This window comes from Cupressus sempervirens, chromosome 7 (genome assembly GCF_028749045.1).
Source record: "Cupressus sempervirens isolate cs-2001-9-10 chromosome 7, ASM2874904v1, whole genome shotgun sequence".
Classification (NCBI taxonomy): Eukaryota; Viridiplantae; Streptophyta; class Pinopsida; order Cupressales; family Cupressaceae; genus Cupressus; species Cupressus sempervirens.
The window spans coordinates 769,396,454-769,415,604 of NC_143124.1; the positions used below are offsets into that span (position 1 = coordinate 769,396,454).

Consider the following 19,151-nt stretch of genomic DNA (forward strand, 5'->3'; position numbering starts at 1 on the left):
TACGTGATTAGCATATCTTTATCTCTGTATGAAACTTGGGTGATATTTTCATTCTACATTTTTGGCGCCGTTGCCTAAGTCCAAACCTGGAGGTCGGTAGGATGGAGTAATGGGAAGGCCCCTTGTACCACTCATCCAAGTAATATATAGTGACAAGAAGAGGAGGAACTAACCAGGGAAGATCAATTGACATGTGATCTGGTGTCGGCTTGGGAAGTGGCAGTCGGTTAGTATGTATGAAGAGAAGCCCGAGAGAACGGTCCTTGAAGGTACAGTACGCAACGAACTTCCAGTACCACTAGCGGTGTATGATCTCTTGGGAGAGATTCCTTGTCTGTTAGCAAGCAATTTGTTACGAGTAAAAGAGAAAGACAATAAAATTGATTCATGCCCTTGATTCCAAATATATATCCCAGGCAGGTACAAGGAGAAGAAACCGAGGAAGAAGTCACCTTGAGGGTACTACATCTCTAGCAGCAACAGGAGAGACATCGTAACTTAAAGGGAGGACAAGAGGATTCCACGAGAATCCAAGAAGGATTGATCGAGCATACAATTGAAAGTATAGCAAATTTGGTCATCTTGGAGACACCAACAAGGAAGTTGAGAGACAGAAATCCAGAGATGCTTGCGGGGAAAGACCTCTGACAAGAGCAAAACCAAGAAGAAGAAGATACTTTCAGTAGTTCCTTCTCGAGAGTGAACTTCCAGTCGGGAGGACATGTTCCATCCAAAGTCCACTCTGGACAAAGTGTTTCATCGGGGGGAGGTGTTCCATCAGGAGGAAGGTGTTGGAAGAAGTGTTCCCACAAGAGGGAAAAAACCTCACATAATGGCTATAGATAAACAAAAATTGCCAAGGTTCACAGGGGACGGTTTAGAGGATCCCGCTTGGCACTATAAAACATGCATAAAAATATGGCAAGCAAATGGAGAAAATGATCCAACAGAATGGTTAAAAGCCTTCCCCGCCACACTAAGGGGTATTGCCATTGATTGGTATACTGACTTGGACGTAGCAAAGAAAAACACCAGTAGTAATATCTGCACAACTTTTGAAGAGGAATTCAGATTGCTAAGAGACGATGATGAAATTGTAACAGAGATATATAACACAAGACAAGAGAAGAGTGAATCTGTCAAAGCCTAAACTAGACGACTGCAAGAGCTCATAGGGAAACTGGACAACAAGCCAATAGATGGATTGAAGAAACGATGGTTCATTGAAGGACTAACACCGTTCCTTAAAAAAAAATGAAGATAGTTCCACCATCAACCTTTGGGGTTGCATGTACCCGTGCCATGGACATAGAAAGTGAGAGTAAAACCTCTAAGGTGAGAAGGCATGGAAGCTCGAGTGAAAGTCTGGAAGAGAGCGAAGAAGAATCCAAAACTATTCAAAGTCAAACCTTAAGAAAAGATCTGAGACGATTGATGAAGGAAGTGGCAGGGAGTAAAGAAGAAAAGAAATAAGGGAGAGAACTCTGGTGTACTGACTGTGAAAAGGAAGGCCATACAAAAGGATCTTTCCCAAAGAAAGCATTTTGCGAGATTTTTCAAGTAATGGGGTACACAATTAAAGATTGTCCTTACAATTGAAAAACACGGAGTGCTCAAGTATTCCTGACCCAAGGGTAACAATCCACACCACCCTCCACTCCTCAAAAGAATACGAATATGAATACAAATACGGAAGCCTCACCAGGAGGATACAGAAACAACAGGAGAGGAAGTAACAATAATAGCAATGACAATAGCAATAACAACACACCTCGACGTCCACTTCAGTATGATTCCAAAGGGAGACCAGTGATCCAGTGTAGGAGATGCAATGACTGGGGACACTTTTCACGAGATTGCCAAAGCGGAGGAGGACAAAATGAAGGCATGCTCTGTAAACGGTGTGGGCCAGGCAATCACGAAGATGCAAATTGCTCGAGATAGAAGGGAGTAAATATGTTAGACATTGAAGATGTAGAAGAGGAAATTCTTGTGGTCACTAGGATGCAAGCCATAAAATTAACCTATCTAGATGCTAGTATGGAGATGGTAAGATTTCATGAAGCAAAGAAAGACATTCAAGATAGCACGGGGGAGCGAGGAAAGACAACATCACAAGAACCTAGTTCTAGTAAGGGTATAACGAATATTGTGAGGCAAGTACTGGAAACTACTATCCTAGTAAAAATAGGTGATTTACTAGAAACATTACCCCAATTGCAGGTGGCACTAACACAGGGGGCAAAACCAAAAGAGACAACCTCAAAGAAAGAGAAGGAAGGAGAAGTACACATAGAAGATAGTACGTTGTTCACCACAGGGATGGGGAGAACACCAACGGTGGTAGAGATGGAGATACCGGTGTGCAAACTCTCAAATACTATTATGGATGGAGGTTCCAGTGTAAATGTCTTATCAGAAGAAACATGGAAGGAATTAGGGAAACCTACACTCAAGCCCCCGACATTTCAACTAGTAGGAGCGGACCAACATGGAATCAAGAGCATAGGAACGCTGATGGGACAAAAAGTCATTGTCAGTACACAACAATTTTTTATTGATTTTGTGGTTATCCCTTTAGAAAAGAAAGGGTACGATGCTTAATTAGGCAAGGGATGGTTGGTCGCAACAAAAGCTGCCCATAACTGGAAGTGAAACACACTATCTATTGAGACTGATGGAAGAAAGTACATCATAGATCTCAGGAACTAGTCAGCAAGTCAGGACTTGGTATGAGACTTTGAAGGAGAAAACTATGAAGGAATGGAACCTGATGAGGAAGGGACGCTCAGACTAGGGGAATGCTCAGACGATGACACAAAATCCCTTAACGGATTATTCCACTTGCAAATGGGAGACTATGAAGTTTTCCACGTAGAATGTTATATTTACAAATACAAGAATCAGATTCAGAGGGAAGGTACTCGAAGGAGTAGACTAAGTATGAAGAGAATTGGGCAATAAAGTTATCTACTTTGGATAACAAACCTATTAGAGACCAAGTAAATGGGTCTAAGTTAAAAGTGTATGAGAGACGGAATAAATTGGCAAGTAGCTATTTTATAAGTATAAAAGAGGAAAAAGAAGGAAAAGAAAAAAATGGACGTAACCAAGAAGGAGAAAATAAACTGAGTCCTTATAAAGAGTCACAAAACATCATGATAATTGACAAAGGAGGACATGAAGAAGTAGCTCAGTTAGCTGTACGAATATCTGTACACGAAGGAAGAGTGAAAGAAGTAGCGGTTTAGGAAATATCCAAACAGACATCCGTACGAAGGAGAAGAGTGGCCATACTAGGTCAGTTCTAGACCACAGGGAATGACGTACGAAAGAACAGGGTTCAAAGGAATAAGGTATGGAAAGAGGCAGTTTCAAGTTGTACGATAGCCTAGTCAATTTGTACTTCAGCAATTTCCATCCATACGATAGTCAAGACAATTTGTACAACAGCCAAGTCAATCCGTATGACAGCTAAGTCAAATCGTACTCCAACAAATTCCATTTGTACGACAAACATTCCCACTGGTACAGTGGCTGGATACATCCGTATGACAGTTATTTCAGCTATTCTAATTCATACGACAGCTAACTACATCCATATGAGAACTAAGCTTGACATCCGTACGGGCACCCATATGGTAAGGAGGCATAAGGAATAATTCCATACGACAATGGGGCATAAGGAGTAATTCCATACAGAAATAGTCTGGAAGAGTACAGAAGATAGAGGTACGATAGCAATTTGCAGGAGTATGACAGACAGAGGTATGACAAAAATAAGCATGTTAGTACCTAAGAAATCCGTACAGAGTCCGGGACAACACGTGGAAGTTAGTTGCAAGCCATCACTTCGAAAGGATGGTTGGTATAGGTGGCTTATACAAAAATTTCAAGAGATCTGGGAACTAACTCATCAATACAAAATGGTGAAATTAAGAATAGGGAATCTGAGCAAAGGAAACATTATCGACTCCAAGAAGAAGAAACCTGTGGTACTGGAAGCCAAAAAAAACAAAGGAAAATGAAAAAAAGCAGAAGGAAAATGACACAAAAAATCACAATCATTGCTGAGAATATTACATTTGAGTGTGATGGGAAGCGAGTGCAGGACTTGGTGGGAAAAAGTCAAGGTAGATCATCAACTGAAGAAAGCATTATGTGTAGCCGAGGTAGATAAAATCATTTTCATGCCGATTTTTGAATTAAAAGAGTTTGAACCTATACTACGAAATTTGATCACAAGGTATAAGGCATCAGGTCATAAATCTGTAGTACAACATTTTCAGCAATAGGTGACAGTTTCTTATTCCGCAGAAGACATAAGTAGGGTTTTCGAAATTCCCAATAGAGGGCAAGAAGTGGAAGAAACTTCTATGACAGTAGAAGACAAGAAGAAATGGTTGAAATTAATGTGCCAGAAAGATCTTACAAGCCTGGAATGGGAAGGCATCTTGAAGAACAGTAGAGGTAGATCTGGTGAAAAATAAGCTCATTGCGGGCAGCCATACTTCCGACAATTTCCTTTGAATGCTTCCTATAGTGGATGGATTGTATAAAGGGCAGACATATAATTGGGCTAAATTTCTTTCTAAGAGACTGCGAGAATTTATGGAGTTGCAACATAAAGCCTTTTATATGCCTCATCATACGGTGGCCTTGTTTTTAGAGGCAGTACGCACGTAGGTGAATAGCAAACATTAGGGAACACTGGTACCAACTACTAGAGTAGAACCATATAAACCAGCTATGACCTACTGGCTCCATTTGGATACCTTGGATGTAGAATCTCCCAATGGAGGTGAACCCAAGAAAAAGAAACCAAAACAAACAATAGTGATCGAAGAAGCACAAGAGGAAGAGGATGATGAAAGTTTAGAAGAAGAAGGCAAGGATATGGATTCATCCTCCTCCGACTCACAGGAGGCGGAGATCCATCTGAGTCATCTCCAGGGGACTCTGCAGACAGTGACGTCTTTACCACCTACGAAGGGACAACTTCTAGTAGGGGTAGCAGAACCTCTGGAACTTTACTAGAAACCATCTTGTGATCCCAATAGAACTGAGGCAGCAGATACTTCCAAGAAAAATCATGCAGAAGTCAAGGAAGAAATAGGGGGCAGGCAACAAACCCCGACATGTGGGGCTTCCAGAGTATCAGTTTCGAAGATGGTGCCACTTATCTTTCCGAAACCGTCCTCCCGTACTAAATTCATAGATTTGAGATGCCAAACAAAATGTGCTCATAAAGTAAGGGTACAAACACCTCATGGTCTAGAAGTAGTCCATCCGATTGCTCTTGTGGTACAACCAGTAGGAGAGGAGAAAACTGGAAAAATTCACAGTCACGGTAGCATGATGACACCAGCTAGTACGGATGGGGCCATGACAGACACCATCCTGGAGGAAGCAGACAAGTTACTTGAAGAGGAAAGCATGGTGTCTTCACCCACAGAGATAGCTACTGAGGAACAGGTTGAGATACAAAGTGAGTGCGAGGAACCACCAGACATAGCCTCTTTTGCAGCCAAGGCCGAACTATTCCTCAATGAGTTTCATGCCATGGAGCATTCTACTAGGAGGATCGTGCAGCAGGCTAGGGCCCAGAATCTAGGGACCATTAGTACGGCAACCGAGGTGTTGGCCATCTTTATGTAGACTGACTGCCACACCGATTGGGGATTACTAGAACAGGGTGGCTATTTAGAGGAGGACATGGCTACCACATGGACGAGCAACTCTATCATTTCTATGGGACAGGAACAATCACCTCTCCTAGAAGTGCTGACAATAATGAAGGAAGCTTGGAACAAAGAAAAAGTTGAATTGAAGAGCAAGGTTGCCGTGGTAGAAGCTAAAAAGATGGACGCACTACGGGTATTACAGGGTGTTCGGACAAAGTAGAAGATAGCAGAGCGAGACCTGCAACAGCTAAGGGGAACTTCAAGCACAGGGATGTCCTCCCATCCTTCTTCTTGAAGTTAAAGTTGTTTTTGTTGGTTTCATGTTTTAAAGTTGTCTAGAAGACAACTTCTCTTTCTTTTGGGGGGGGTAGATGTAGTTGGAATAAAGTACCTGTTAAGTTTAGTACTTGTTAAAGCTAGTCGGGTTGGGTAGTTAGGTGGTGAGGAAATGCGTTAACCGACCCATCTATAAATAGGTGGTATTGTACTCATGTTGATGTTTAGTATTAATAAAGAAATCATTTCCTGGCCTACTAATACTATGGTATGAATTGTATGTGTTAGGTTTCACTTCATATGTATCAATTGAACTATTCTACATGATCAACATATCTCTGTATCTGTATGAAACTTGGGTGATATTTCCACTCTACATCATGACTCCGGTTCCTTTCTGCTCTACTCTCCTCAAGGTTCCTCTGTACTCTAAGAATGTATAGTAGTCTTCATACGGGCAAGTTCAACCAAGACACTATCACGATTTTTTTGCAGAATGCTGATTCACAATTTTTTTTATTGCATATGACAACAATTAATTTTTTGATTCACAACTTAAGGAATCAATATAAGGTGTCTACTTAATGGGAGGGAAATCTAAAACATCCACGCGCCTTTTAAGTTCTCCCAAACTTTATATAATAAAAGCATGCAACTACTGTGATTAACAATTCTGAAAACTACAAATAATCTGTTGCTCAACCCGTAAATACAAAGACCCATATTACTAACTCACAAGGAAGTTTAATAATCTGCATGTTTCTATTCCACATCTCTTCTCCTTCTCTAATCCTTTATCCAAATGAAATTACATTTCTTTATATCAACAAACAAGACCTTTCACCTCCCTAAGAAGTTCAAACAATACCTTAATTTGACCTTAATTTGAACACCTAATAACATGACCTTAATTTGAACAACTAAAACCATGAGAAAGTGAGGAAGAACATAAGGTTGTAAACAAATATCAAATATGCAGATTTCCAAAAAAATAGACTTGTATTATACAAAGTTATTTGTCATAATCTGCATGTATCTATTCCACATCTCTTCTCCTTCTCTAATCCTTTATCCAAATGAAATTACATTTCTTTATATCAAAAAACAAGACCTTTCACCTCCCTAAGAAGTTCAAACAAGATGAATGATTGTTCACATTCTAGACCTTGTCAATTTTGCAAAGAAATTGCTGACAACATTTCTTGGCAATTTTTACATTTTTTCACATTTTGTATTTTATGTTCTAATATACTTTCCTAGGTACCTTAAAAGGTTTATTATCATCTTATGACATCTTGACACTATCATATATTCCATTTATGCCTTTGCATGGCATTTTTCCACTTTTTACTCACACTGACTCATAATACTTAAAACACAAGATTGGTCAACATGATCTTAATTTGAACACCTAATAACATGATATGAAACAACTAATTCCTAATCTATCAAGACTCAAAATATACTAAGACTCAAGACTCCATGGGAGATGGTCTGAGTGCCTTGCACCAAATACACTAGACATTACAAGGCTCGATTTGTTCTTTGGTCCATGAACTGTAACATATACTTCTGCAATGAGATGAGTCCCTTGATTCCAGTATGATTTAACTTGTCATTTGCTCACTCAAATAAACTTCAAATACAACCACTGGAACTTATATAGCTGAAGCAACATGAAAATGCAATTTCTCATTATGCAGATGGTGTAGACACATCAAACACAATTTCATAGTTACTTACATTGCATTCCATATATGTAATCCATTAATAATACCAACTTTACTGCCAATCTATCCAAGAATTACATAATATATTAATCCTTCAAAATAAGGAACATAAAGTGCACATGTTTCAATTAACAAGCTAAGTATATCCTCCTAATTAAACGTTGATGCTATCGACAAGGTTGTAGGTGTGAGTGTTACATTTGGCTAATTTGAGACCCGATTCCAGGTAGAAAGGACTACCTTTAACAAAAGAACCTGAATGGGAATATAACATGATCCCTACACTACTTGGGCCTGAGATACCAATTACTCTTCAGATGATTATACTTATCTCTGATTATCCCCTTGATGGGTTCCTTAATTGAATTAGTGACAACATTAATCAGTTATGTTGGGAAAGAAATAAGTTATGAAGAACATTAAGTATAAGTCCTTGACTTAGTGACAACATTAATTAGTAATGTTGGGAAAGCAATAAGTTATGAAGAACAGAAACTATAAGTCCTTGCTCACTATAAGAACAGAAGCTATTGAGAGACCACTGGCTCATGGAAGAGAAGCAAAAAAGAAATCACTTAACCCCATTTTTTAAGCGAATAAACTGTTGCTTGTTGATGTTAACAGGTTGGCCCAATCAGCCATTTAATCACGGTACAACAAGAGTTGTTACTCATATGATTTAATTGTGACAAGAAGTGGTCGTTAATCTTACATCTTTACAAAGATGCTCCATTACTTTTGTTGGACCAAGGAAACCATCAAGGTCTGCAAATCCCAATTAAAAGATATCTAGTTAGACTAGTCCACTCTTGATAAATATGAATCTAGTTCTTCCATGTTTAAAAGGAATCTAATTCTTCCATTTTAGGACAGCTAAAGCTAAAGCTGTTTTAGGACAGAAAATTCTAAAATTACATTCTGGATTTTGGATTTTCTACCGGGTATATGCGCCACAAACATTATATTTTGGATTATCTATAGGGTATATGCAGTGAAAATAGGTAATATGTTCCCCGATCTAAATATTCGTGTGTTGATATCTTATAATTTGGTTTTATAACGTGGCTAAGTACAAATTTTCAACAATACTTTATCCTTTGCTCTATTCTAGGTTATACAAGATTTTTTTAAAAAAAACCCTTAATTTAATTTTCTCTCTCACTGCTTATGATTTCTTTCTATTGCCGCAGAATCCCTCTCTGGTCTTTAGGGCCTATTTGTCCTAGTTTGTGTTGCATTGGATCTTTGCTGTGTAAGTACAATTTTTTTATAATCCTTTATCCTTTAATCTATTTTATTATTTAGGTTATGCAAGATAATAGACCCCTTTATTACTTTTGAATCATATTTTCCAAGCTATCCTATGCATTTTCTTTTAAGCATTGCATTATTTTCCTCTTTCTTCTTTGCACTATAAGCTCAAAAATTTCTATAGATTTGCTTTGCTGTAGCATATTTAAAATGGTCTGTTCATAATATTCATTCTCTTCATGCATGAAGCTATTCAATTTATGTTCTTGTTTTTCCTTGCATATCTATTCTTCTAAGAATTCACAGGTTGTATCTTCCAACACTATCACCCATGCACAATGCAGACCAATAATGTGAAAAAAACTTCAGTAGAAGTCACTTGAGAATATGTCAGAAATTATGGAAATTATATCAAAATAGATAGTATCTTTTCCCTTCTAAGATTATAATTTTTAAAAATGATATGTTTGCAAATTGCCAGACAATACAAAATTCCATAAACTGGTGGAGAAATTTTCAATACCCCAAGACCAACTTGAAGCTTATATCTATATATGAGGAGCTCCCATTGAATGGATATAGATCCATTTTACTTTAGTAACTTGTACTTTCTATTTCCGTAGTATTGTTCTTATGGTTCAAGAAAGGGTGCAAGTCCCTTTTATGGAGCCTACTATGAAAAATCCAATTAGTTGAACTTGACCTTCTCAATTTCTCTCTATAAATAAAATTCTAGCTTTCAGTTTTGAAAGAGTCTAGCCAACCCTGCCAAATGGTAGCGATTTAATTTTGTGATATCAATTCAAATTTCTATATAGTTCTTAGGACTGCATACATATATCAAAATCCAATGCACGCTTGAACTATTATGATTTGTTTATTTATATCAATTTTCGTACTTAAATCTGTACTACACTGCAATAAGAAAGAATGAAGATATAATAGTATTGTGGGGAGTTATGAAGATATAGTATACTCTGTGTGGATACTTACATAGTATAGTATACTTCTAATCAAGTTGTGTATGGTGTTAGGCGTGAAGTAGTAGTTCAGGTGAAAACTAGACATCTTCAGATGCAAAGAGTGGCTGCTATCAACCAAACAGTCCCAAATTTAGACTGAGAAAGGTTCACACATAAGTGATCTAGTGTAATCAACTAAATTACCATGTTCCCTATATTTAGTAGTATAATTTCTTGAGCATTTAGTAGTTGAATCATACAATATGTTTAGAATCTTATAAAGATTGTTAGATTGTAATGTATTGAATATAATTGAAATCAATGAATTCATCCTATCTTGGTAACTAACTCTGTTGTGGTATAAGGTATTTTCTTACATTGCATCAATATATCTGATTTTGGCATTATAAGAAGTAGGGAAGCTGCAATTTTTAAGCATCCAAGATACACAATCTCTTAGTTTGTCAATGTGAGCTAGTTGGTGGTGGAGGCTCACCTAGGTTGGCTAGTATGAAACCTAGGGCCTCCTTATTTTTTGGCTTGTTAAGAGGTCCTATTTGGTCCTTAGGTGTGTTTAGGAGAGTTGGCAAGACCCAAAATGGCCGAGTTGCTAGAAAGTGCAAAATGTTGTCATCTAGGTGACTTAGGTTCTAGAAAGGGTAAAATGGTCCACTAAGGTTCCCATGGCCTTCGATACATTATTTGAGGTCCTTTAATGCATATTATATGTCCACTTGGTCTTTGGAACAAGTTTGGAGGTCTAACTCCAATTTGGGAAAAAGTTGCTAAAATGTTGTCATGTTGTCATGACAACATTTTCTTACTGAGAGCAACTTTTTTGCAAGATTTTGCAAATTCGTGTTTGCAATGCTCTAACTATTTGGAACAATTATGAAAAAGATGGGGGAACCTTTAAAAGCACGAGGACAACCTTTTAATGGGTTGGAAAAATTGGAGAAAGTACTGTACGGACTATGCACAACATTTTGGTTTCTATTCTTGAAAATGACTTAGTTAAAATAAAATGTATGTAATTTATTTCTTAAAAGTTAAAAATATTAATTTCACTGTCCTGTTCTATATTTCATCATAGGTCATGAAAAATTTCCCCTCAAGACCTACATGAAGAAAAAAAATTCATTAAAACAGAGACAAAAACATGAAAGTCAACCTTTGTGGAAGAGTTACTCTTTTTGCATTTTCTAGCAAGTTCTGCAAGTGTTATCGAGTATTTGTCAGCTATATCGACATATACATCAGCTATATGATCATATACAACATCAACATAAACATTTAAGTCTAACTTTTTTCAATAGTAGTACATCTATATCAGTAAAATGTCTCCAATTTGCCACAAAAGACAGACCAGGACTGCAGCTCATATGTGTCACACCCTTTTCATTGACACTATCTAGCCAAGAGGACCCTCCTTCCAATGTAGTTCTATGTCTTGTTGTATGTAGTCTCTGTATGGGTGCATCAGCACTTCAACTACTAGAATCTCAGCACTTGGCAGTGATGCATCTTGTTTCTCCCTCACACACTGCTCATTCAATTCTTCTACAATGTTCTCTAGTGCAATCTCAAACAGGGACTTCCCCACAATTCTTCTAGCCTATGTGAAGCCATGGGAGATTTCCCACGTAATGATTCTCTTTGTTACATCCTGTAACAACCTTTCAAACTTTTTCTTGACTAATCTCAAAGTAACTATGACCTACACATCAACCTTGTGAAAATGAGTCTCCTCAGTGACTCAGTAAGAGCTCTATCCTTGCCACTGAAAACATAGTCATTTTTGAACTTCCAAATGAGCCATAAAATTTCAACAACAAAGCAAGAGAAAAAAAAAATGCATTAAATTGAGAGTTCACATGAGAGTCAAATTCAAAAAAAATTATCAAAACTAAAGCATTAATACTACAGAACATCCCCGTCGCATTCTTATGGCCCTTTTTCCAGGATGGATGAAATAGGCCTAGGACAATCCCCAGATTACATGGACTGTACTTTGAGGAAGAGGATCATTAGAGAGAATTTGGTGCAATGGAGAAACCTACTTGTGGAGGATGCTGCATGGTAGATAAGGTAGATTTGATTATATCCAAACCTGCAATTGCTCAAGGACAAACAATTCTTAGGAGAGGATTGTAAAGCCCCTTTCTTAAGGCTAATTTGTGTGGAGACTATTAGTATATATTTTGAGTTCCTATAGGCTAATTGGTATTGGTAAGGGGACTTAGATCTTATAGGGCACACCTCCAAACTTTTTCGGTTTCCATTGTTGGCATTAAGCTAGTTGGCCATTTAGATTGCGATGATGATTTTAAAAGTATTTTTGACCTTTGGGGTGTTCGACAAACTTCTTGGAGAGCATGTTAATTTTTAGTAAATTTGCAAGTTGGCACTTGTCATCATCCTTTTACTTTAGTTGCATCATGGTGATTAATTTTGGATTTTGAATCCTTGATGTTGCTTTTGCAACTCAAATGGAGCATTTTAAATTATGCTTAAATTTTCATCTAAGTTGCCAATTTGGGTTCCAGTTTTGGTAGATGGGTTCAATAATTTTTCCCCTTTTGTTATACATTTGAGTTCATTCATACATAAACATATTGCAACTATATATAGACATGTAGAGGGAAAGGGTTGAATTTTGGGCATAGGCCAGTAGTTTTACTTCAGTGGTATAAGAGTTGGTTATCATGCTTTCTTATGTTTATTTTGAGCGGAAGAGAGTAGAGATATTTGCAGAAATAGAGAAAGTGGTAGTCCCTAGAAGTTCCAAAAGGGAAAACAATTTCTAGAGTACTTGGTTCACATTAGTATCCATTTTCAAGGATCGGAACAAGTAATTTTAATGCTTTAGCAGTCATAGAATAGAGAGAAGTGAATATAGGTGATAGACACAGAAGAAGATCTTGCAATGAACACTGTAAATATGTTGGTTAGGGGACAACATAAACAAATCAATGTGTTGCGTTGTTGGTGGATATGGTGGCTCATTGGGGGACAATAGCAATAGTAATGATAACAATAATAGTGCCGGCAGTAATGGCCAAGGGGACCAATTCACTAAATAACAACACTGCAAATCAGCACGTTAGAATAACTAATAGTGGACCTCTCATGCCTATATTTCTTCTAGAGTCCAACCACAAGCTGAAAATGAACCTACATAAAATGGTTTGCAAGGTCACTTCATGCAAGACTGAAACAAAACAGTCAAGTGTAGGTCCAACTTGAGACATCTTTAAGAGATTATGAGGACCTCTGGCTGATTTATAGAGTTGAAGACCATATGAAAATGACTTGTAGAAAAATGTTGGCAAATTGATCCTCTTCTACTATGATGTGTCTAGCAAGACAATGATAAGAACATGGGTTCTAAAAATATATTCCTATTTTTGGTTTATCCTCATGCTAGAAGATGAAGCCATTTAAATATGCTGCTATTCACTTGGTTGTTATTGCTCATGATTGGCGGCACCACAAAATGATCATAATGTGACATGATCAGAGTACCCATTATGAAGAGTTCACTAAGAGGCTTATTGACAAATTTGACCCTAAACATCATTTAAAGAAATTGGCTTAGTTTGAACAATGTTGTTCAGTGGACACCTACATTTCTGATTTTTAGAGTTATAAATATTGGTCACTGATATAACATAGAGGAGGTTGATGGTGCTATTTATGGATGGATATAAGATCTTAGTCCAAGATTAAACTTCAGTTCAAAAGATCTATGTTACAAACTAAATCATGTAGAGGGAAAGGGTTGAATTATAATGTGAGCACCAATCCATCAAAACATATAATAGTAAGTTTACAATTTTTGGACAAGTATGAATATACTTGGACATTCATAGAACAATTCAACTCTTGATGATGACACCAAATTTTTCTTTCAAAACCATATGTGCAGATATAAACATTAAGTACAACATGTCCAATATTTTTGCAGATATACTGTTAGAAAGGTTAATCTTTCCTTGGATATATTAATTGGGATATTCCAAGGGTCCCTAAATGTAGTTTGTCCTCTTGTACACATGTGGAGGACATGTCATTGTTTGTCGTTTATTCCAAATGTAAGGACAACTCTTGTTTATTTCTTTATTTAGTTTATCCTCCTTAAGAGGATTGTGACACTTTGCACACACCTATTATGAATGTGGCATTCATAGAATTGGGAGTTACAAATGCAACTCCTTTCTCATCTCTATATAAGAGATGCTCCTCCTTCTTTCTTCTTCACTCTTATCACTTTGATGTTATTGTATTGAGCTATTTTGCTCCAACTCTCTCTCTCTCTCTCTTCTCTAGGCATTTGCCTTCATTCATAATACTCACAAGGGGTTTTCTTTGCTTTCCCCTTATAAATCCTTGTCTCCATTGTTGAACCATCTTGGTGTATGCTCTTGGATTTTGCTTATTTTATGGTAACATTGTTTCACACTTAACTTACTTGGATTGTTTCTCGTTCCTTGCTCAATATTATCATTTCTTACATGGTATCAGAGCTTGGCTATCTAATCCTTGTTTTAAGTTTTTGTGTTGAAGGTTGCCATTCATTGGAGCACACCTTATTTGGAGACGTTATTGAGAGAAGAAGTTTGTGTTGTGGTTTTAGCTCATTTTAACATCTCTTGTATATGCAGGTTTCATATTAAATTTTTTACTAACCCTCTTTGGAAGGCTTGCCGCCAAAGGGTTTTCTTATAAAATTTCAATTTTTTTCTTTCTTTCTTGTTTTGGAAGGCGTGCCACCAAAACAAGAAGTATTACTTCAATCCACTTATTTATATTAAATTGTGCAATTTTTTTATAAATATTGTATATATTTAGAACTTAAATGGGTTAAGTTTTCAATAAGTATATAATTTTTCTACTCTTTTAAAAAAATTCTAATATATTGTTTTTATTTACTATAATCTATATCTATTTGGTGTTTTAAATTTTTTTTACAATCTTTCCTATCCATATGCATATCATTAAAATGTTTTAATTGCGTGTAGCGCGAGTCTTTTAATTCAAATTTTTTTGGGCAGACGCGCCACCCGCGCGCCATCTACGCCCAGCCCCTGCGCCCACTGCCCGCGCAACTCTTCCGATTCTTCCCACGGGAAACTGAAGTCTGCCCTTTTCCTCTACCACTGTGCAGACCCACTGCTCCCGCCGCTACCTACCACCCGTCATCCGCCGCGGTCTGCACTTCGGACCATGGGTCATCAGCAGCCTGCACAGCCCGACCTAACACCTTCGGCGCGGCCTACGTTCAGGCCACGCGTCACCCACCGCCTGCGTAGCCATGCCATCCGCTCCGCTCCCCCCTTATCCTCTTCCGATTGGACCGCATGTCTTTTTAAAAAACTCCGCTTTGTCTATCTGCCCGCCCTTCCACCGACATTTTTTTTTAAAATCTTGTTTAATTTATTTTTTTAGAAGTTTCTTTAAAGGAACTTTAAAAAGATTATTTAACAAAAAAGAGTTGTTTCATTCAATTTTTTTTAAAAAAACAAAAACAACTTTTTCATTTCATAAAATTTTTTTTACTCTAATTTAAAAAAAAAAAATATATATATTATTAATTTTATATATAAAAGACAATTTTTTTTTTCAATTAATTTGATTTTCAAATCAAGGAATTTAAAAAAAAATAAATTTCATTCTTATAATCATGTCAACCTTAATTCCAGAAATAAAACTTAGTTATTCGAATTATCATTCCTGGAAAACTCATATCTCATTCATTTTTTGTTTTAAACACCTCTTCAAAATAGCCACTGATCCATCTCTTGAACCTGGTTCAGCGGCTACCCAAGACGAGAAAGATACTTGGAAATCTAAAAATGAAGAAGCTTTAGGTTTAATTGGTATTTCCATTATTCTAGATTTATATGTGTTAATTGCTCACTGTTCTAAAGCTCATGATGCATGGACCATCTTGCAAACCAAGTATGACAGTGGAGATGAATACCGCAAAATACAATTGCAGGATCAACTTGAAGATCTCAGGTATGCAGATTTTAAAAGTATGGATGAATTCTTGTTAAAATTTGACTCTCTTAAAAGTCAAATTATTGCCTTAGGTGTTCAATTAGAGGACATTCGTTTAATTCATCTTATTCTTAAAAAGTGTCTTCCTAGACAGTTTCAACAGTTTATAACTAATATTCATGCTCAGCTTGCTATTCCTACTTTAACTTCTCAGTTAACTTATGTTATTTTTAAAACTTTATTAAGACAGGAAGAAGCTAAGCTAATTCAGTTTGGTACCCTTAAATCAACTGAACATGCATTTGTGTCTAGAAATTCAAATAATAATTTTCGTTCCAATAATAATAATGACAACAAACAATATAATACTAATTCAAATAATTCCAACAATAAATTTCATGCGAAATATAACAATAATAACAATCATCATAATAACAATCGTAATACTAATAATCAAAGGAATCATTCCAATTCCAAACCTCATTGTTCTTACTGTGGCAAAGATGGTCATATTGTCAATAACTGTTTTAAAAAGCAAAATGATAAAAAACCTATGAATAATAGTAACAATAATCAAAACTCAAATCATAAAAAAGGTAACTCTACTGGTTCTAATTCTCGTCATGCTTTTACTTGTAGCTTTAATCTTTGTAGACCTTTAGAATGGATTGTTGACAGTGGTGCATCACAACATGTAACTTCTCATAAAGAAATTTTTGATTCTTTACAACCTGATATTGCTAACATTCCTATTCAGTTAGCTAACAATCAGACTTGTAAAGTTGAAGGATTAGGTGATGTTACTATTCCTAATGGTAAATTGCATGATGTATTATATGTACCTGACTTAAAAACTAATCTGCTTTCTATTTCACAATTATGTCAGGACTATAAAGTTGAATTCTACAAAGATACATGTTATGTCATAGATCCTCAAACTCAAAAAGTGATTGCTCATGCTAAGATGGATAATGACAATTTGTTTAAATTCCATGAATTTGCTAGTTCACGATATTCATTACATACTTCTATTGATTTCAATATATGGCATGAAAGACTTGGCCATTTAAATTCAGATTATATTACTTTTATGCAAAAGCACAATATGGTTGATGCCTTGCCTCACATTATTCCTTCCAAGATTGCCTGTACAGGTTGTATGAGTGGTAAGATGCATCGGGAGCCCTTTCCAAGTGGAAAATCATGGCGGGCAACTCATAAGTTGCATCTTGTCCATAGCGACCTCTTGGGTCCCATGGAGAATAACTCCATCCAAGGTTCTTGGTATGCACTTACCTTTGTTGATGATTTTTCTAGACGAACTTGGATCTATTTTTTGCATAGCAAGGATCAAGTTCTTGATATATTCATTGAATTTCAGTTATATGTTGAGAGGCAATCTGGTTTTAAACTTAAAATTCTTAGAACTGATAATGGAAAGGAATATGTGAATAATGCTTTTCATTCTTATTTGAACTCATGTGGAATTAAACACGAGCTTACTATTCCTTATACACCACAACAAAATGGTGTGGCGGAAAGAAAGCATCGGACCATTGTTGAAATGGCTAGAAGCATGTTGCATGCTAAGAATTTGCATTATAAATTTTGGGCTGAAGCCATGTTTTGTGCAACTTATATTCTTAATCGGACTCCTACCAAAGCTCCCAAGCTTATTACTCCAGAAGAGGCTTGGTCTGGTAGGAAACCTAATTTACAACATTTGCGGATTTTTGGATCTATTGCTTATGTTCATACTCCTAAACAGAAAAGGCATAAATTAGATGCTAAGTCATCTCCTTATATGTTTGTTGGTTATGATGAAAACACTAAGGGTTATCGTGTTTATGATTCCACTACTAACAAAGTTCAAGTTGCTAGAGATGTTTGTATTGCAGAAAATGGAGTCCATGATTGCTCTACTATACATGATGCAGAATTCAGTGGCACTAAAATTGTGCTGGTGGAGGACCAACCTCCTTCTCTTAATCCTACTCCTCCTCTTAACCCTTCAAATCAAGTACCACCTATTATTTCTGCTCCTACAACTCATGATATTCAAGTAGCTACTAATGATGCTTTTATTGCTAATGATTCTTCCTCTAGTGATAATTCCATTACAACTAAACATAAACCTAAATGGGCTCAAAACTTAATCAATGAAGGTGATGATTACATTTCTAGAGTTGGTGGAATTAAACATAGAAGGATTAATTATTGTAATTATGCTTTGATGACTACTATTATGAATTCTAACGATCCTAAGTCCTTTGATCAGGCTAACTCTCAACCTCAGTGGCAGAAAGCCATGCAAGAGGAATATGATTCTTTAATAGCTAATCAAACTTGGGACTTAGTCAAGTTACCTCATGGCAAGAATATAGTTTCATGTAAATGGTTATACAAAACAAAATTGAATACTAATAATGAAATTAGTAAATTTAAGGCTAGACTAGTTGCTAGAGGTTTTTCACAAATTGAAGGATTAGACTATAATGAAACTTTTGCTCCTGTTGCTAAAATGCCTACTATCAAATTAGTTCTTGCTTTAGCATCTAAAATGAATTGGCCCATTCATCAAATGGATGTTAAAAGTGCCTTCTTAAATGGTGATTTACATGAAGAAATCTATATGGCTCAACCTCCTGGATTTGTTAAGAAAGGTAGTGAAAATCTGGTTTGCAAATTGAACAAATCTATTTATGGTTTTAAACAATCCCCTAGAGAATGGTATTCTAAAATTAATTCTTTCTTTATTTCTCAAGGTTTTGCTAGAAGTCAGAATGATCCTAATTTGTATATTAAACATACCAACGATGACATTATTATTGTTATTGTTTATGTAGATGATCTAATACTCACTTCTAGTTCAGACGCTTTGATTTCTGATATCAAGTTTCAACTTAAACAGAAATTTCAGATGACTGATTTAGGTATCTTACATTACTTCTTAGGTATGCAAATTTGCCAAACTCCTAAGGGTATCTTTCTTTCTCAAAGCAAGTATGCTTATGATCTTTTAGAAAAATTTAAGATGAATGACTCTAACCATGTTTCAATTCCATGTGAATTAGGTACTAAATTAATGAATGATATGAATACTCTTTTTGTTAATGAAACTTTGTATAGACAGTTGGTAGGAAGTTTAAATTATTTAACTCTTACTAGACTTGATAATGCTTATAGTGTTGGTTTAGTTTCTCGATTTATGTCTAAACCTCAACAAACTCATTTTAAAGTTGCTA

The 19,151-nt window shown here is 36.3% G+C and overlaps 1 long non-coding RNA gene across 3 annotated transcripts in view; it reads right to left on the reverse strand.

The window, feature by feature from the left end:
* LOC149549586 (uncharacterized) overlaps positions 1–19,151 on the reverse strand; it is a 58,183-nt gene that overhangs the window by 11,730 nt on the left and 27,302 nt on the right. The window lies entirely within an intron of this gene.